This window comes from Zootoca vivipara, chromosome 4 (genome assembly GCF_965207765.1).
Source record: "Zootoca vivipara chromosome 4, rZooViv2.hap1.1, whole genome shotgun sequence".
Classification (NCBI taxonomy): Eukaryota; Metazoa; Chordata; class Lepidosauria; order Squamata; family Lacertidae; genus Zootoca; species Zootoca vivipara.
This window is the reverse complement of record NC_142587.1, coordinates 11,402,278-11,415,478: the sequence shown is the minus strand read 5'-3', so window position 1 is coordinate 11,415,478 and position 13,201 is coordinate 11,402,278.

Genomic DNA, 13,201 nt, shown 5'->3' with positions numbered 1-13,201 from the left:
CGAAGGTTCAAAAGGTTGAACAGCAGATAAGGAAGTTGTCACCTTATCCCACCATGATAGGACTAGACGGAAAGTGTTTAAATAGCAGTGTGGGGAAACCCTTTGGCTTCAAGGCACCTGAGGCAAAAAATCCTAAAGATGTCACTTCTAAAAGCTATTTAATATGCAGGCACAGCCACCTGGAAATGTTCCAGCTCAAGTTAAAATGAATGGGCGCTGTGCAAGAGCCAAGATATTTCTCCTCAATCTCCTACATGATGTCTCCACTTTTAGCTTAACCTGTTTCAGGATGACTTGGACTGCAAGATTATGGGAGGTTATACATTTCTCCACCAAAAGCCTTTATCTTTTCCAAATCTGACCAGACAATAAGAGGGTGGCTTAACAAAAAGGTTCCTGTTTAAACTTGTGAAACCCACTGCAGTCCCCAAAACAAGCATTTCCTTGGTTAGTTCTGTTATTTGCCAAGTTGCACAGTTGCACCACCAAGCTTCCCCATTTATTTTTGACTTCTTCAAAACAACTGCTGATCATGAAAACCCAAGAGTCTGACAGGCTGGGGTCCTTCCCGTTCCAAAAATCTCCCCCCCCCTCCTTTTTGAAGCATTTATCAAAGTCCAAACAGAAAGTTCATGAAAGCGAGTTCCCCCTTAAGGAGAGCGCGGGTTGTGGAAGGGTTAACACTCCCAGGTGGGTCAGTTTGGATGACCACAGGAATGATTGATGGTTGCTGGGGAATTTGCAATGTTGCAAATGATTTGATTGACAGCCATAGCCTTATATATACTTTGTAAGCAGCGTGCAGTTTCACTTTTGCTGCTGCAACGGATCTCCCTCCCTCCCTCCCTCCCTCCCTCCCTATATTTAGGGGTCATTTGCGCTTGACATTGCTATGCCTGTCATGGGGTCGCCTGTTTTGGAGCAGGGGCCTGGTAGGAATTTTGTCCACTTGGCTGATGGGCTGTTGCCATGTGGTTTTTGCCTACTGCGTAGCAAATTGTCACAACTTGTAAGGTTGCAGTTAAGACATTGGTTCATATTGGATGGTGGAGGGGTAAGGATTTGGTTGGGCCTGCCCCTCAAAATTGCTGCTGCCTATAGGGGTATTCCGTTAAAGGAATCCTGGGGCTCCACATATTTGTCCGTATACCCGGTAGAGGCTAGGACTGTGCATGAGCCTCGGGGAGCATCCGAGGGAGAGGTGAAGAGTGTGGCTCCCTGCTCCGTCCTCTCAGAGGGTGCTCACCTATACAGGCTTCCCTAGTACGCTAGCGGGAGTCAGTTGGATCTGTCCCAGGTGGGGGACAGATGGCGGGAACCAATGCCTAAGCAACTACTCACATTAGTTGTATTTAAATAAAGTTGTGGCCAAATTAATGCCAAAAACCTTAAGTGTGAGTTATTGGGGGGGTGTCTTGGTACCTCAACACTCAATGTCCATCCCCCTTTGAAAGCTATATACGGTATGCAACTATTTAGAGTCCAAACTGTTCCTATTTTCTGGTGCCTATCTCTATACGTTTATTAGCTGCTGTTTAAAATCCAATATTTTCCCCAGTGGCTGACAACATCTAAAACTATGAAGAATCATATAAAATATAAAGCAACAGCAGCAGCAAGATATTTCAATTCTTTCTACAGCATTCATCCCTTTCAGTGTTAAGAAAGCAATTCAACCGCCTCACTGAAAACAATCCTGAATTTTATTTTATTTTAAAAGTTTTTTTGAGCCAACCAAAATGATAGCAAGGAGAAAGCTAATTCTTTACCAATTGTATACCACTGAAAAGGTCCTGCCCCTTATAATTGTCAGCCGGTTCTTCATCATTTATAAAGCACTGTACACAGATGGGGAGATATCCCTGACTGCAGGCACTTTGAGAACACTCACAGACTGTCACAATTTTGGGGTGAGATTCAATCACATGGTGACACTTTCGCCTTGCGCCATAGCTGATTGGGAGGTTTTGCGCAACAAACCTGCTTCCCCAATAGACAAGACTTTTTTCTGATGTGGAAAATGTAGGGCAATGCTTGCTTTGATGCAATGGTATCTCTTCTTCTTCTTTGGCGATCACTTGTAGCCGAGTAAGATTGTCTTCCATAAACACAGTTTTTAACAGTGAGTCCGTAAGTGACTGTGGAGGCCAATTCTGGATCCACACGTCCTTCCACAGTGGAGACATAGGTTTCTGGGCAGAAGCTGATCACGGTGATGGTTTGCCAAACATGACTTCCTCTTAGCACATTTCTCCCTTTGTCCTGAGCCTCTTCAAAGTCCATGACACCTTTGGTAAAGGCTATTCTCCAACTGGAGCGCTCGCAGGCCATTGTTTCCCGGTTGTCGGTGTTTATACTACATTTTTAAAGATTTGCCTTGAGAGAGTCTTTAAACCTCTTTTGTTGACCGCCAGCATTACACTTTCCATTTTTAAGTTTGGAATAGAGTAGTTGCTTTGGAAGATGATGATCAGGCATCCAAACAACATAACCAGTCCAACGAAATTGATGTTGAAGAATCATTGCTTTGACACTGGTGATCTTTGCTTCTTCCAGTACATTTGCATTAGTTTGCCTGTCTTCCCAAGTGATGTGTAAAAATTTTCAGAGACACCGTTGATGGAAATTTCCCAATAGACCAGACTTTTTTCTGACATGGAAAATGTAGGATAATGCTTGCTTTGACACAATGGTATCTAATCTTTCTGCAAACAAATCAGGTTGTATGTTGAATAAACAGATAATCTGGAAGGACCCTCGGTCGCTGTTTGCCTAACTATGCATCGGGAAGTAGCCCTTCGAGTTTGTACCTCTCCTTCCTTAATTCAGGCGAATGAGAAGATGAGCCTATTGGGTTGAAGAAAGATACAAATCCTCTCCATCTTTAATTCAGCTGCCACATTTCTTGCCCCAATGTCATGTTCTGTTATTGTAAGAGTCATAATTGGGGGTTATTTACATTTTTATTTCTCAGGTTTAACACCAATTACTCGCCTTATTTCAAGGATAGGGATTGTGTGGCGATGTCCCTTGCTCCCCAGGAAAATAAGACACAAGACACAGTGAAATGAATTTTAAGTGGGCGAAAAGGCCACAACTTTATTGGTTTTGGATGATGAGCGGTATTGGCTTAGGCATTGGAACCTAACAGGCTATATCCGACTGTAACCCGTGTGTTACAGTCTGGGAGAAATTAACCACCATAAGGCCCTGACCTCCACAGGCTCAGGACAAAGCGTCGGCCTAACCTGCCTAGCCTAAAGGGCGGGTGGGTGGGTGATCTGAGCAGGCTGAGAGCCGGGGCGAAAGAGACCGAGCTCCCGCCTCCGGCTCATTTAAAGAGGGGTAGCCCCGCCTCCCGGCCGACCCTATTGGTCGGCCCGGGTATGACAGAGGTGGGAACTCCTGTCTCGCAAGGGGGCTGAGCGCTCAGCCCCCATCGCAAGAGTTCGCTCAGGCCACACCCACAACCCCACCTCCGTGAGATGCAGAAGTGACTTTTTCTATTAAGATGCAGAAAGAAAACTGCTGTTGAAAAAGTAATGCGGCATATCAAACCAGCCTTTTCTGAACATCACCGCACTCCTCTGGTGCTGGGAATGTAGTCTTGCCACAGAGTGAGAGCCACAAGTTTCCCCTTCTTACAGACACACTGCAGACTTGAAACCCCTTCCCTCTAAACCTAGTTTGTAAAAGTCCAGCCCAGTTTTGCAGCCACAAATGTCTTCACAACCAAATGAATACGATCGTATTTATTACGCCAGTCTTTTTACCATCCTGGACTGTATAAGGAGTTAATCTGTGCTCCGCTCTGTGCCAAAGTGAAGAAAGCCAAGAAGCAAATTGTTTTATTTTCTGATCCCAATGCTGGCTTCTCCGTGTGTTTTTCCCATTTCAGTTGAAAAAGAAGACACCTGTTAGCTCTGTAAATATCATCAGCCATCTAAGATTAGAGCTCCAGAAGCTCTCTCACCCCCCCCCCCGTAAGTGCATGATAAATATTTTGCTTCGAAATCATTTCAAGTGCACTTACAGGTGCTTGGTATTGATTAGAGTAATTTGAAGCAGCATCGCTAAACTCAACCCATCTCCACCTCTGAGACACGCATTTCTCTTTCCCCTGCATCCTGTTCACTCCTACCGCCAGTTAGAGAAGCGCTGTACACACAGCATTAGCCATGATTCACACCTATCCTGCATCTCTCCTGCCTTTTCTTATGAAATCCTGCCTTTTGATATGTTTCCCCCCCAAAAAAACCCCAACTTTGATCCGAATTGAAGGAAACAACGACCTAGCTGTGTTTTAAGCCGATAATGTATACACAAACATCATGAATGAGCCAAATCAAACTGTCTAGACACAATGAATCATGGGTGTAGCCAGGATTTTTTTGGGGGGGGGGAAGCTAGGACTGAGCTACCTGGGACGTGATTGGTCAGTTTGCAGAAGCCACACCCATCGCTCAGGCAGGTTGCCAGTTGTGTCGTTAGAATGCACCATGCCATCATTCAAGTGACCTCAGCGAGCATTTCAGTTTCAAATATTATGATTCTTTCGACTTTTAGTTAAGTATTTTTATTTATTTACTTGATTTGGGGGGGACACCTGCCGCCCCCTGCCCTCTGGCTACACCCATGCAATGAATGCCACCGGGGGGGGGATGCCAATCTATCCGAACCCACAAGCAGTATCTCGAGCCACAACTCTTGGCATCCCCAACTTTTATCAACACATCTCTTAACATTTCATATGTTTCCTAGTCTGGCTATAATATTGCTTCCAATGTTGCAGGCTACTTTCATGTTTCTGATGATGGAGGGTCTATCCAGTCAGTAGCGTAGGGGCGGTGGGAGTGTGCCGCCCCGGGCAGTGCAATCCCAGGGGCGCCATCGCGGTTGCCTGCCCCCACCCGCGCTGGGCGCCCCGCCGCCAAAACACGTGCCCTGCCCCTGCACACGGCCCCTGCCCCCCAAAACGTGCGCCCCAACACTGTGTGCGGCGCCCCCCGCCCCCAAAACGCGCACCACATCCCTGGGGACAGCGTGCCTGCTCTCCGCCACTGTATCTAGTGATACCTAACTGGTTGACAAAGGGGTCGAAACAATTGTATTTGACTCCTAGTGGGCCTTAGCTAATTTTAATCATGGGGTAACTTTTCATCGACAAAGAGAATCAATTGTGCCCCCCCCCGACATGCATGTATGTGAATCCATGTTTTAAAGTTACCTCTGTGTTTGAAATCTGTCTGCCGCACCCTGGCCTGAGAGAATGGGTTCCACAAGTGTGAACTCCTCTACCTAGATAGGGATGTCTTGATTATGACGCTTGATCCGCAGCCATGAATGGCTTGGGGTATTCTCTGGCAAAGATCATGGATGCAGCACCTGTGGGCCTGCAGATGTTGTTAGACCACAGTTCCTCTCACCTCTCACCTTTGGAGTCAAACAATATTTGGTTTCTCATTTCTGCTGTAAGATTTTCAAACCTAGGCAGGGGCGTAGCGTGGGTTGCCAGTGCCCAGGGCCACGCAGAGGTGAGGAGAATGGATGTGGTATGCAGCCTAACAGTGTCTGCGTCACTCAGAGATCGTAGCCGCAAAGATAAGGGGGAAAAAGTCATTCTGTGGTCTAGAGAGGTCACTTACTGTTTCACATTTTCAATGGAGCTCAGCAATGGAAGTGCACAGCTGTATTGAGGCAGCACTGGGTGTTGAAATTCTGCACCCCTAACCATTTTGCATGCTATGCCACTGAACCTAGGGAATGTGCATCTTAAAGAGCAGGAGGGATTGAGGCTGAAGAGTGGATCAGTTGTCTCAGTTTGTTGGATGCACATGGCATGATAACTGAACAAGGATGCCCGAAGCTCCTGGATGTTATCTTTTCTCGTTTTTTCATTCAGAGGGGGAAGAAGAGTCAGAAACAACAACTGCAGTTTGCCGTTGCTTTAGTAATTTAAGATTCAAGCCACTAGGGGCTCCTCTTTCCTTGTAAGAAAAACCCAACAGCTTCCGAAACAAAGGGATTTAGGATGGGAGGGGCGGTAATCTTAAATCTGCAATGGGTGATTCTTGAGCACAAACAAGGAGGGGACCATTGTGTTTGTGGGTAGGGTTTGTGGGGCCATGAAAGAAACTGAGGGCATTAAAAAACAAACAACTGTGCATAGGACACATGTGTCAGAACGTTGCATTTATCTTGTTGCCCCTGAAACCTGTTGAAAGAAATAATGCTAAAAAAAGAAAAAGAAAAAAAGGTGTGTGTGCAGAACTATACTCCATACTTACAGATTAATTGATTGCATTCATGGTTATGTTTTTTAATCTTATATTTAATTGATTGTCTGTGGCCTAGAGTGTTTGTAACGAGGCACCTAATAAATGTTAATGAATAACTATATATTGTCCTTCTTTGTTGGGAGTGATCTCGAAGGGATATTTGTGTGTTGGGGGTGCCTAATGACATCCAGCCTTTTCAAGTCTATGAAAAGAAAAGGGCAGGCAATCCTTGGCTGCTTGCTTTCAGGTATTTGTTATTCATTCCGAAATGGCAAGCTGGAAGTTCACAGCAGTGTTTGTAGGAAGCTCCAAGCTGTCCGCTCGCACCATAAATAGGTTCTCCCATCAGGGGAGAGAGGGAGGCATCTATTTCCAGTGAAACCACTTAGTTCCAGAGGCAGCATCTTTAAACGCTGCATCTCGCTCTGCTTAATAGTCTCTTACGTCAATAGAAATGACAGCAAAAGATGACAAAGAGATTAAGACTGTTTTATGTAACTGAATAGTTGAGGGAGCAGGGGCTGTAATCTATCTATCTATACATGCATGCATGCAAGCGTACATACACAAATAACATGCACACAACCCATGATGGTAGCAGTGCTACTTTGGGAAACTGAATCACTTTGTTGCTCAGTCAAAACATTTTCTGAATGTTCTATTTAAACTTTATTTTATTTTTACATGTACAGTGTTTCTCCGAAAATAAGCCATACCCCCCAAAATAAGCCATACCCCCCAAAATAAGTCATACCCCAAAAATAAGCCATACCCCGAAAATAAGCCATAGTGATAGGCAGTTTAACCTTGTAGGTTAAACTGTAACCTTGTAGGTTAAACTGTACCATACTTAATTAAAAAAATTAAGACATCCCCTGAAAATAAGCCACCGTGGTGTTTTTTTTTTTTTGAGGAAAAATAAATATAAGACGTCTTATTTGTAGAAACACGGTATCTACAAAACTTTCATTCAACAGGACATACCAATAAAATACAGCAGCAAGAAAGATTCTGGAAATTTGCAAAATGAAATTAATACATAGAGAACAACAGCCTTTATTTTTCTTGAGGTATCCCCCCCAACCCCCCTTCTCATAAAAGAATATACAAATAAAGATTTGGAGGTAAAAGTTGCAGTGCATAGGTTTCTTAAAATTTCCTCTGATACATCTTACCTTTCCCATAACTGCTGCCTGTTTCCAAGCTCAGCAGGTGGTAACAGAATTCACACATATCCTCTTTGGGCGTTATATTTATAGTGTAAGAGAAGATGCGCATGAGGAATGGTGCTGGCTGAGCTCTTCTCCCTTGCACACAGATATCTGAAGGAAAGGATCCTTCCTGGGTACTGTCTTCCAGGCAATCTAGAACCCTGAACCACTGGGGTTCCAGATCAGATGGAAGACTGTGCACATAAAGCTTAGCGCTCCCTTTAGACATGCACAGAACATCCATGGAGACCAGGGAAAAGGGGCTATTCGGCACAGCCTGAATTTTAAGTATAATGCAGAGGCTATAGCTTTGCTGGTTGTGTATTTAAGCCCCCGCTTCACTCCCTTATTGAAAGCAATGGGAGACTGCCTTGTTGCCTTAGAGCTCGTTAATACATTACAATCAGCTGTCTGTTTGCAGATTTAGCACCAGGCACAAGCAGCCTGTGCATGTGAGGATTGGAAGGTAGGAATATAAGCAATATTGTGCAGGTTTTCTGCAGAAGCCGGTGTTGTAATATTTAGTTCCTGCAACTGGAATGAGAGGCTTAATAGTTAAACAGGGTAGTACTGCTAACAGCTCCTTAAGGGGCAAATGGCAGCCTGGGTAAGATCTTCAGCAACAAACCAACATGGGGTCCTGATCCACAATGGGTATGTGATCCAGATGACTGTTTTTCTTCAAACTAAAAGTGGCTAGCTTAAGAGCTTGTTGTAACAAACAGTTTAGTGAGCTGTCCCAGCTGGAGTTGGCCCCATTGGAATTGAGTAATATACAGGAAAAGAATAATTTTTGGTGTGTGTGTGTGGCATCTTTCAACCATGAATACAATATCTCTAAGTTTGACTTTGTGTTTTCCCCAGGTGATCACGACAGGATCGCCATGGAATGGGGTTAAAGTGAATGCGCTCTGTCTAGTGCAGAGTTACAGCATAAAGTTTATCAGTGGGTGCTGGAATCTCACCATTATTATTAACAAAAAGAAGAACTTCCACTGTGATCTCAGGCGGTTATGAAAGAAAGCAGCACTTTTTTAAAAAAAGGTAAGTGCCGTGTCTTAGCCCTGCAGTGTCTCCTGTAAGGGAGACTTGGTCCTTATTTATGGAAAGGCACTTTGTACATGCTCATATCAACTTTGTATCTCTCTTACGTGCCATCTTTCTTTCTTGGCCAAAGTGGGCAGGGAGCTGTGCTAAATGGGTGTGGCCGAAGGGGAAGGGGTGGGGGTACAGGACCAAGATCAATAATCCTCACAGCAGTGGCTGTTCATGCCTCATTTAGATTCCAGCATTGGTTGAATGTCTTATTTTTCAGGAAAGCTTTTGTTGCTAATGTGCTGATTCTTCTTTGATTTGATATCTGCCTTTTAGTTTTATGGGTTTTTACATTTTGCTATGGTATTGACTTTATGATTTGGTGGCTTTTATTCTCTCTATGGATCATACGCTATTTCGAGTGCCTTTTGGCAGAAAATGCAACTGAAAAGTCCGGCAATATAAATGAAAGCATGTTGTTTATGTGCAGTACTGGGTGTAGGAGAAGGTTGCAACCTGGAACTCTTGTTTCTGCCTCTCTTGTGAGGTAGGATTCTTTAAAGACACCCTTGGTGTTTTCAGGTGCAGGTAATGCCCCAACCATGCATGCTATTTTACCTTTGTATGAATGCATGGGCAATCCAAACTCATGATTATATAATGGGAAAGAGGGCCTTCTCGGTGGTGGCGCCTGCCCTGTGGAACGCCCTCCCAACAGATGTCAAAGAGGAAAACAACTACCAGACTTTTAGAAGACATCTGAAGGCAGCCCTGTTCAGGGAGGCTTTTAATGTTTAATAGATTGTTGTGTTTTTTTTTTCTGTTGGAAGCCGCCCAGAGTGGCTGGGGAGACCCGGCCAGATGGGTGGGGTATAAATAATAAATAATAATATATTATTATTATTATTATTATTATTATTATGAGGCTAACCTAGGTTAGGTCTCCTGCCTAGCAATTCAGTAAAGGTAAAGGGACCCCTGACCATTAGGTCCAGTCGCGGACGACTCTGGGGTTGTGGCGCTCATCTCGCTTTATTGGCCGAGGGAGCCAGCATACAGTTTCTGGGTCATGTGGCATACAACTGCATACCCTGATCTAAAAATACCACCTCCCCACTCTAACCTTTGTGATTTTTTTTGGGGGGGGCGTAAAATAGAATCTGTATTGTTGGCCAATGATGATTTCTCTCTCCATATTCCATATTCTTTGGCTCCATAAATTGGAACTGAGACTCTTGCTATGAGTGTGGTTCTTTAGTTCAGTTCTTTAACTTTCTTACTCGTTTTGCCACATTGGCCCTGATATGTGGGGGGCTCAATACCCCACTGAACCAGGTGCCTCTAACTCTGTTAACATTTAAAAGTAACTCCAGTTAAATTGATGCAAACCGATGGCAACATAACAGGCATTCAAAATGCAAAATAACTTGGTTTCCCTCCACCCCCTCCCACAATATGTCTCTAATGTGGAAACTTTATTGTACATAATGAATTTTACCAGAGTTACTCGTCCCTGTATATATCTCCTCCTGTGGGGAAAGGCTTGCTGGAAATATAAATTAGCTTTCTGAGTAGAGAGGCGGGCAGTTTGTGGTGCTCTGAAGGATATATCATTCTGCCCGGACACTGAGGTCCAGCACCGAGGGCCTTCTGGCGGTTCCCTCATTGCGAGAAGCCAAGTTGTAGGGAACTAGGCAGAGGGCCTTCTCGGTGGTGGCGCCTGCCCTGTGGAACGCCCTCCCAACAGATGTCAAAGAGGAAAACAACTACCAGACTTTTAGAAGACATCTGAAGGCAGCCCTGTTCAGGGAGGCTTTTAATGTTTAATAGATTACTGTGTTCTATTTTTCTGTTGGAAGCCGCCCCGAGTGGCTGGGGAAACCCAGCCAGATGGGTGGGGTATAAACAATAAATAATAATAATAATACTTATTATTATTTTCTGGGAATGTTCCGCCCAGGGAGCTGTACCTCATTGGAATGTTTGAATAATTTGACTTGATTAAGATAATTGGAATGAAAGTGGGAGATGGGAAACTTAAAGTGACAATTGTTTGGAGGTGCCTGTTGTGAGACGAGGAAGGGATAGCACAACTGATCTTAAATATAGGGCACAGCTCTTTAGGTGGTGAATTATATCACATCAGATGGTCTTATGGGCTCATCTTTAGATGGCAGCACACATTATTTTGTTCACTTCAGAATGTGGTAAGCCAGGCAGATCTGCATTGGGGGGGGGGCTCCTTCTGCCCACTCTGCTGTTGAGGACGGTACTGGACTTCGCCCCCAAAGCTGATGGCAACCAATTTTATTTTGAGAGACTGTTAAACGTCATCTCACTAAATGTCTGCCTGTCGTCTTCTCTTAAAATTTGTCATGCCAACAATATCCATAAATAGGTTATCTTTCAGGTGTGTCATTTTTCTTTCTTTGTGGAAGCAAGTTTGAGCAAGGGGAATCGGAGTCTTCAAAATTCCACCCCTTTGGTTTCAGCTCCATGTGTAAGAATAAGCAGTGAGAAATTACGGTCTGCGAAGAATCCACAAGATTGTGCAAAAAATATATGTGTATGAGTCTCACTTTGCAATAGTGCTTAATTAGTATTTTTTTTTAATGGAATACAAAGAAACAGAACCTTTTCTTTCTTTCTTTCTTTCTCTTTCTTTCTTTCTTTTTCTTTATAAAAAAACCCAGTTGTTAACCCTGAGAGAATCTCACCGGTTGCTAACCAGTTGCCATTTCCCACTGCCCCCATTTTCACTGCAGATCAAAAGCCTGGGGCACAATTAGTTTATGTGGAAGGCACACTGGAACCCTGGATTTAAAACCACATTGTGTCCTTTGTTGCTCCCCCAGCATGAAAAATGTATTGCTATATTGGAACACTGATGTGATAAAACTAAGGCTTACCACCACAACAAAGGACAGTTGATTGGTGAACTCTTTAAAAACTGCAAGATTTAAAGAATTACACATTCTCTCCATCTCTTCCCTCCCCCTTTTTTTGTATGCCATACAAAACAGCAACTGCAAGTGTCTCATAAATGCCTCGGAAATATCCCCCTTCATGTATTGCAGGCCTAGGAGAGTTTTGTGGGACCGCAGTGTTAGGAAGCATAGAACTGTAGAGTTGGGAGGGACCTCAAGGATCATCTAGTCCAACCCCCTGCAATGCGGGAATCACAGCTAAAGAATACCTGACAGATGGTCAATTAAGCTCTGCTTACAAACCTCCATTGAACGAGTCTGCCACCTTCTGCTGCTGTTGGACTCTAATTCATGTCGACCACTGCCAGACTATGGGTTGGCCCTTGCCTTCATGCCTGGTTGATGAGCTTCTTGGAAGCACCTGGTGAGCAATCATTGGAAGCTTCTGACCCTGAGAACTAGACTCTCATCTAATGGATTGGACCAATAAAAGAAGCAGGAGCTTTTTCAGTAGTTGCCTTCTCACTGTGCAAGTCCCAGCTCCAGAGAACCCACCTTGCTCCTTCCCTGATGGGCTTGAGGAGGCTTGTAAAAGTGTTTGCACTTCATAGGGATCGTGAGCCGCCATTTGGATTTTGCTTCTTGAGTTTTATTGCCATTTTAATGGTGCAATAGTGGGCCTCTATTTGAGAGTTGCTTGGGGAGTGTTCTTGGAGCCGAAAAACCCAATACAAATCCATCCTTTTACATTTTATTGCAGTGGTTCAGCATATCTAATTAGAAGTATTTCCCATTAAATTCTACCTGCAATGCATATAGGATTGAAGATGTGTTTTATTTTGCTCCTTCTATGTGGTTTCAGTTTTTAATTTTTGTTGTTGTTAAATTGGAAAGGCGTTTCTTACATTCTAATCAATTGAAAAAGCATCTATTAATTAATGGCTAGCTTCTTTTCAATATCCTCCTTCCTGTGTTAGCTGCATAAATATAGCGCAATTAAATGCAATGCCCTTATTTTGACTCTTCCTCCACCCCATTAAAAGTCAGAAAACATCCTTTGTAGTATTTCATCTGCTACCTGAATAGAATGTTAATAGGGTAGCCAGTTGTTTGTTTGTTTTCCTGTGAAAAAAATTCTCAAAGGGTTTTTGAACATCTCTATAAGAAATCTGTCAATACAACCCTTAACAGCACCACTGAATTCAGTGTAGCTGACTCCCAGCTAATTATCACTATTCTTAATTGAATTTCTTACCTGCCCTTCTTAAACCAGTAACAACAATAAAATACAGTATTAAAATCACTTAAAACCAAAATATAGGACTGCAGCTTAAGACTCAGAAATATGGGAACTTAAATTTTGCCATTTTGCCCACTATTCATATCGACGCCAGTAAAAAAAACTTCTGTTTCAGTATCACACAGCTGCCAAAGGCATGGCAGCAGTCGAGGCTGGCCCTGCTATTAGGCAGGGTGAAGTCACTGCCTCAGGCCTCAGAGCCATTGCCCTTCATTAGAAATGGGAGCTAGGTGTGCCCCAGGCCTGTCATATACAGGTACCTCCTAAACTAGGCTGCTGTACTGGAGGACACGATTCCATTGACAAAGTTGAAGGACGATTAAACTGTCAGCCCAGGGGGGAAAGACACCCCCAAAATAGTCCATGTCCAGGGATCATGCAAATCTGGCTATAGAGAAGTGAAACACTGAAAAACCTGGCCGGGAGAGGGGACATCCGCAGGCGCATGGA